Below are 7,665 nucleotides of genomic sequence, written 5' to 3' on the forward strand. Positions count from 1 at the left end.
ATCAGGAGATGTTCTCAATGCAAGATTGAGATATGTTGTGGGACATTGTGGGGCGCCCCCTTGTGAAGGACTGACGTGAACTCAACCTCACAAAACCAAAACCAACACGTCCCATCGGATTGCCAATGCGATCCACTGCCTTTGATAAAGTTTCTTTGCCTCCTGGACAATTCGGTGAACCATATTATTGGTTTATCTGACCAAGGAAATTTCCCAGAAATTAGAACATAAGTCCAAAATATCATCAACCAAACAAAGCAAGGGCTAACTTATCAAAAAAAAAGGGCTAGTACTAGAAAATTACATATAGGCGAGTTTTTGAAGATTTTGAAATGTCATGAACTCATGATAAATTTAAGAGAAATGCAAAATTATCATGATGAGCTTTAGATAATATCTCTTTTTTTTAAAAAAAAAATAGGGTAAATTGCTAAAACTTCCCCTGAAGATTATGACCATTGCTGAAACCTTCCCTAAAATTTTGTAATGTGATCATCTTTCCTAAACTTTCATACATTTTGGCCAAAAGTAACTGTATGAGTATTTTGGACATTTTCATACCTTTTATTAGAAAATTCTAACAGAGGGGTTTATCGACAATTGGTTCAAAAACTTCAGGGGAGGTTTCAACAATTTATCCTTTAAAATAAAACCAAAGATATTGTTGAACGCCCCTCTAATATTTCTACCAAAAATAGCTTTAAAATAATTAAAGAAACCCGATAATTAGGTACAACAAATTAAGTGCATAGAATGATGGGGCAGACAAAAATTTAAGCCCGTGTATTTAATAGAGGTGGTCTTAGAGAAGAATTTTGAAGTTGGAGGTGGTCCATTTATCCCATGAATATAAAATAGGGTGAAGAGAAGAATCCAAGCACCTTTTCTTGAGCCCAAACTAAATGAGCCATCCTAATTTATGTACATGATTAAACAACCCAACTAAAGACCCATTTGTTGGTATCTTGCATCAGTAATTAAAAAAAGGGAAAATTCCTTATCAGTACCTTGTATTTTGGCTCGAGTGACAATTTGGTCCCTGAACTTTAAAATGCGACAATCCAGTATTCAAACTTTCAAAATGTGACAATCCAATACCCGAATTTTCAAAATGTGACAATCCAGTACCTGTTGTTAATTAGTCTGTTAATCAACCGTTAATTGACATTTTAAAATTCAAAAATGCCCTTTGAATGCCATCTAATTCTCTTTATCAACCATCCGAACATTGACAATAAAATGAAGTCCCAAATTCTAGATTCTTCTAAACAATCACCAACTTTTTTGAATAGAAGAGGCTAGGATTTGGGACTCTTAAGTTTTTTGTCAATGTTTGAATGGTTGATAAAGAGAATTAGATGGCATTCGAAGGGCATTTTTAAATTCTCAAATGTCAATTAATGGCTGATTAACGGACTGGCTAATAATATGTACCGGATTGTCACATTTTGAAAGTTCGGGTACTAAATTGTCACATTTTAAAAGTTTGAATATTGGATTGTTGCATTTTAAAATTCGAGGAAATTGTCACTCGAGCCAAAGTACAAGATACTGATTGGGAATTTTCCCTTAAAAAAAATCTAGTAGACCCATTCCCTTTCTGAAGAAGATGAAGCTGTTTTTATCACAGATGTTATTTAATTAGTGGAAGGTGAATAATGATCAAGGTAAAAAGAAAAAAGAATAATGATCAAGGTCCCCCAATTTGTACCACTTTCATTTTATGTGGTCCTTCCATGTGGTTTAGGTTGTTAGGTCATACAATATTCATAAATTTTTAGCCTTATCTCTTTTGTTTTTCACTTACAACGGCTTTTTTATAGCTGAGATGATTTTTTTTTTCGGTCAAACTTAGAACCATTCATTAGATTGAGAAAGAGAGGATACATCACGCTGGACTAGGCCGTCAAACCAAGACAGCCCAAGAGGAGATGGGGCACTCGGCCCCATACCTAAAGCCCATTTAGATACAGCGTAGGCCAGCCCATTGGCAGCCCTCCGCACATGATTAAACAAATGGATGAACCTCATTGGGAAAGAAGCATATGAGTTCAGCTTGATCCAACCATGAGAGGGAGCTCGACCAGAAGTCCAGAAGACGACTGAGAAGGATTGGGTGAGTCCCTCGGGCATCTGAACCAGTCAACATGGATATTTTTTATGTTTCCATCATGAAAAAATAAAAAAAAAAATGTTTTGGACATTCCCATAATTAAGTGAAAATGTTTTGAGTTTAATTTGGAAAATAGCAAAAAAAAAAAAAAATCAATAACCTTGTTTATGAAATCTACAAAAATGACTTTTTAAAAACAAAAACATGTCTCACTTCCATGAGGTTGATCGAAAACATGTTTTAAAAACAAAAACATGTTTCCTATAGATCCTCCAACATATCATACCACTCCACATTTAAATGAATTTAAATACAAAGTATAAAAAAAAAAAGAAAAGTGGACTAATTCCCACCCAATCACAATATCTATTTAAAGTAATCATACTTTTGAAACCAGAAATTCAAGGAAGCATTTTCACAATATCTATTTAAAGTAATGATGATGATGACGATGATGATGATGACGATGATGGTGATGACGATGATGATGACGATGATGATGATGACGACGATGATGACGACGATGACGACGATGATGATGATGACGATGATGACGATGATGATGACGATGATGATGGCGATGATGACAACGATGACGACGATGACGATGATGATGATGACGACGATGATGATGATGATGATGATGATGATGATGTTGATGATGATGATGGCGATGAGGATGAGGATGACGACGGCAACGATGATGAGGACGATGATGATGACGATGACGATGATGATGATGATGTAAGAATAAGAGTGTGAAAGTATGATGATGATGATGATCATGATGATGATAATGATGATGATGTAAGAATGAAAGTATGAATCTGAACGTAGAATGCAAACCGTTTCAGCTGCCTTGGTTTATACCAGATAAGGGTGTCAGCCAGCTAGTTTTCATTAAACCAGATAAAGATCTGGTTTTGGTTCAATAAGATTCAATCATCCAATTGTATCTAGTTCTCAAAGCATTAATGTAAAACAGCTGAATTTAGTAGCAAAGAATGTGGAATGAAATGAAAATCTAAGAGAAAGTGATTTTTAGTTTGGATGACAATGGAAACTAAACTAAAATTGAAAAGAAAGTTAAAATAAAATATGGAGCGAGGTAGATTTTCTCTTTTATTTATTTTATTTGCTAAAAGGTATAAAAAGTAGAACAAAACAATGAAAGGAAAGAGCAAGCAAAGCTGGCTTCAATGTCGGTTAAAACAAAAGTTTCATTGCTTTATTTTCTTTTATTTCTCCTCGTTTTTCATCTAAACCAGACACATACATAGGAAAGAGTGCTGTTCATTACTATCTAGAGTGCATACTGATTGATAAATAATAAGAAAACTATCCTAAGCCAATCAGCCAAGTCAAAAGACTCAAAACATAAAAACACTCTTCACAAGACTTTGCCCTTTGAGTAACTTTTCGGTACCACTGGATCTGTTCTATCCATCTACTCTCTCTCTTGCTGTTAATCTGGAAGCTATTCTCTAGGCATCTGTAAGCAACCCTTTGGAGCTTTCAGTCCTTTCACAACTGCTCTGAACTTTTGTCGTTTTTAGTCTTCTGACCTTGGGTCTGAACCCATGAGCCATGAATAGATCTTGCCCTTGTTTAGAGCCTTAAATGCCTCCCCAAAGAGCTTCCACTTAAAGAGCTCTTCAGTGGGCTAAATTGGGCTACCAAATATATGTTAGTTGGATGGGACCTCCGACTAAGCCCACTACAATTTTTATGGTTTGGATGGGCTAGCGTTGTTGCAACCAGAGAATTAGCCAATTAGTTTTGACTTTTGAGTGAGTTACAGTTAATCACAAATTAAAAATCAAAGAATAATATATATTTTAGATCAAAACTTTCGAGCACAGTAGTGATGAGATGTAATTTAGTCCTCACGACATGTGGCATGCTGGACGACACCTTAGTACCGAGTAAGTAGATTACCGCGGTAGAATGGCTAACAGTACCTCGTCCAAGGCCAACTTATAGTACCTCGGCCTTGCTGAACCTCAATGTGAGGAGCAACCCCATTCGAGCGCTCAACCGTTAAGCCTACCTATCTGCATTGTCCGCATCATAGTTGATCAAACAGACCTTAGCCCTCTATGCGGATCATGTAACTGATTGAGATATCTTCTTCGAACTTAGCGGGAACAATTCCCTGGGAATCTCGGACCCGTTCTTTTTGAGCTTCAAGTTCCTTACACCTATGTAAAGGCATCATTTTTCTAAGAAAATGTACACATGATTCAGCTCTCGCATACTCTGATTATCGAACATTCTACCTCTCTCTAAAACCTCCAATTTGCTGACTTAAGCATCGGAGTGTCCATCCCGGGTAAAGTAACCCGGGCACTAATACTATTGGCCTGCAAGTCACCCCCAGAAAACCATACAGCTCGCCTTTATTTAGTTTGACATTTGAGTCACCTCCCCAGCTCAGCATTGTTCAGTTCAACATTTGAATTACCTTACAACAAGGAACCAAATCACCTTCTAATAAGGAGCTACTAAATCATACACCATCAAGTAATATTTTAGATTTTAGTACAAAATTACCTATGACTGCAAATAAGTTGAATCTGATCCGTTAAGAACCAGATTCGAATATTCCTTCCGATCCTAACAGATCAAATCGAATCAGAAAATCAGATCCATTATCCCATTGAATTCGAATATACACCCAATTCAATCCAATAAGATTTAATCTAATCTATTAATTACGAAATATTTATATAGATCAAGTTTCTTTTTTTTTTAATTTTTAAATCCAATTCAAATCAAATATTCAATAAGACAATCGAATTCGATTGCGAATCATAATCTTATAAATCTAACAAATTCCTATTGAATTCATATCGGTCTAAAATTAAATTTTAGATGGCAATCTGACTGACCTGCCCCGCCAAGGACCACATCCTATCAGCCTCTTTCTCAATCACTACGTGTCATGTGTCCCATTACACAATATCTATGCCCACTGTACTAATGGAGCCTGGGTCCTTTTAAGAGATTTCATGTTAAAAAAAAAAAAGAAAAACAGCCCTCCAATAGTGACGGGATTGTTTGTGCTTCACAGGCATTAGGAACATCTCCCATGAATAATAACTAATATGTACGGAAGGTATTCTCAATACATGATAAGATGAATGTGTGAAGAGCAGATCCCGTCTCCCTCACAGACCCCAAACTAGGACAGGATTTATCTATTTTTTTCGTTAATATAGACACACAATTGATAACCATGTGATCATCCAATCATGCAGTGGCTCAGTTGTTAGGATCTTGATTCGTCTGACGTGGAATCAAATCCCGCTGCCATAAGGATTTAAGTAGAGCCAAGTTCTACACTTGTATCTGCATGACATCCCTGTTTGGCTATATATGAAGGAATTGTGGCAGTTTAACTTAAAACAATATTTCATTTCTTTTTTTGTTTTTAAGCCAGATGAAGCAAATTCATTAGTCATATGCTCTGGTTATAGTAGTGTTAATAAAGCAAAACGAGGTCTGAGTTTGAGAAACTGATAAAGCAAAACGAGGTGCAGCAGAATTAATAAACCTGGGAGCATAATGAATTGAGCATTGAGAATTGAATTAAATTCCGACTCCATTGAATTCATATTGGATTGGAATTGAATTCGGACTCAATTGAGTAGTAGTGTTAATAAATTAAATTAAAAATGATAAGAATATCATATATTATTAATAAGATGAACTGAAATAAACTTAACATTTTATTTCATAAAAAAAATAAATAATATGTATGAAACTTAAACCTTTGATAATTTAGTATAAATACAATAATTAATTAGCTTTATTAAATATTAATAAATAAATAAATATATAAATTTTAAGTGTATATATATCTGATGGATTCAATTCTAAAGGGATTCAAATTCGGACAAATGGATATTATATATATTTATTATAATTTTTGTAAATAAATAAACGTTTGTACTTGATTTATCTTTAAAATCGAAAAAATTATATGATAAATCATTTCTAAACAAGTAGGTGTACAGTAAATAAACAGTTAATCATGATTGAGAGGAAGGACACATGAATCAAAAAGCCACTTTTATAAATATTAATGTATACAAGATAAATATGATAGATGAATATTGATTTGATAATTACATGCGGCGTTTTGATAAACGCCAATCACAAACACACGCATCATCTATAGTTATCGAGCCCACTGGGAATCCTTTTATTGAGCCCATCCATTGGACCATAAAATCATTTTAGGGAGGATAGGAATTGGGAAGTGACGGGCACCCGGAAAACAGGGAAATAGAGAAGGAAAAAACAAAAAACAAAAGGGGAATAAACACGATACCCAAGGTGCCAACAGCACTCTGTATCCATCCTATTGGGAGGAGGTATTATATGAAAGTGACGAGGATTCAGGACCGCGCGCGCATGCGGCATACGTTGTTGATAGCCACAACTTCTGCCCAGATTCCTTCCTGCCGCTGTTTTTGGCTTGTCGAAAAATAATCAGCCATTTGTACATATGGTCCATTCCACGTTAAATCCTTTCTACATTACAAGTTAGAACTTGAACTTTTCTGGTACACCTTTCATCTCGCCGCCCCACTTCCCCGGTCCCCGGCGATTACACTTTGAATTCAACTATCTGCAGGAACCAAGACCAAATTAATAATGAAAAGGGAAAGGAAGAGAGAAAGAGGGATTAATGGATTATAATCCTGATTACTAACTAGCAGTCCGCCTCACTTCCACCAATTCATTAAATTATTGACTCACGGGATGATACTCAACCCCATTTTGGTATTTGGAACTTGGAAGGGAGCGCATCTGTTACTTCTGCTGTACTGTCACCATGCCAACAAGTGAGCCTGTGTTTTACTCAGAGGTAAATGAATTAATAAAAGCGCAAAGGCATACAAAAGTGCATCTGAATTACCTACCATTATCAGCAACCGACCACCACATTTGATGATGGATATCTTATCTTACAAACGCATCGGAATTCCAACAATTTCCCTTTTTTTATTTATAGAATTGTTAGGATTAGGAGTCCGTTCAACATTATCTTGTTTGTATACTTATCATGAAAGGGTGGGAAAGTTATGTTTGAGTCACTCTACAATTAGGAGTTTTAGTTGCCACACGAGGTTCGGTGGTTATATATATACTTGTATTCTCAATGAATAAAAGACAGAAAAATAAATCAGAAAAGCTCTGGTTTTGTTATGAGCATCATGAGCCGCGCACGGCACCGCGTGTACACACCGCGCAGCAGTGGCACCATGAGCCGCGCACGGCACCGTGCGCACGCACCGCGTCCACACACCGCGCAGCAGCGGTACCATGAGCCGCGCGCGCACGCACCGCGCAGCAGCGGCACCGCGCGCACACACCGCGCAGTAGCGGCACCATGAGCCGCGCGCACGCACCGCGCGGCAGCGGCACCACGCACAGCACCGCGCGCGCCACGCGGCAGCAGCACCACGAGCGCGCGCAAGCAGCAGCAGCAGAGCGGGGCCCACACGACAGCTCATAGGGTGGGCCCACCCTTATCCGAAAGC

The sequence above is a fragment of the Nelumbo nucifera genome, chromosome 1, assembly GCF_055504915.1.
Source record: "Nelumbo nucifera cultivar China Antique chromosome 1, China Antique-T2T, whole genome shotgun sequence".
NCBI classification, from domain to species: domain Eukaryota; kingdom Viridiplantae; phylum Streptophyta; class Magnoliopsida; order Proteales; family Nelumbonaceae; genus Nelumbo; species Nelumbo nucifera.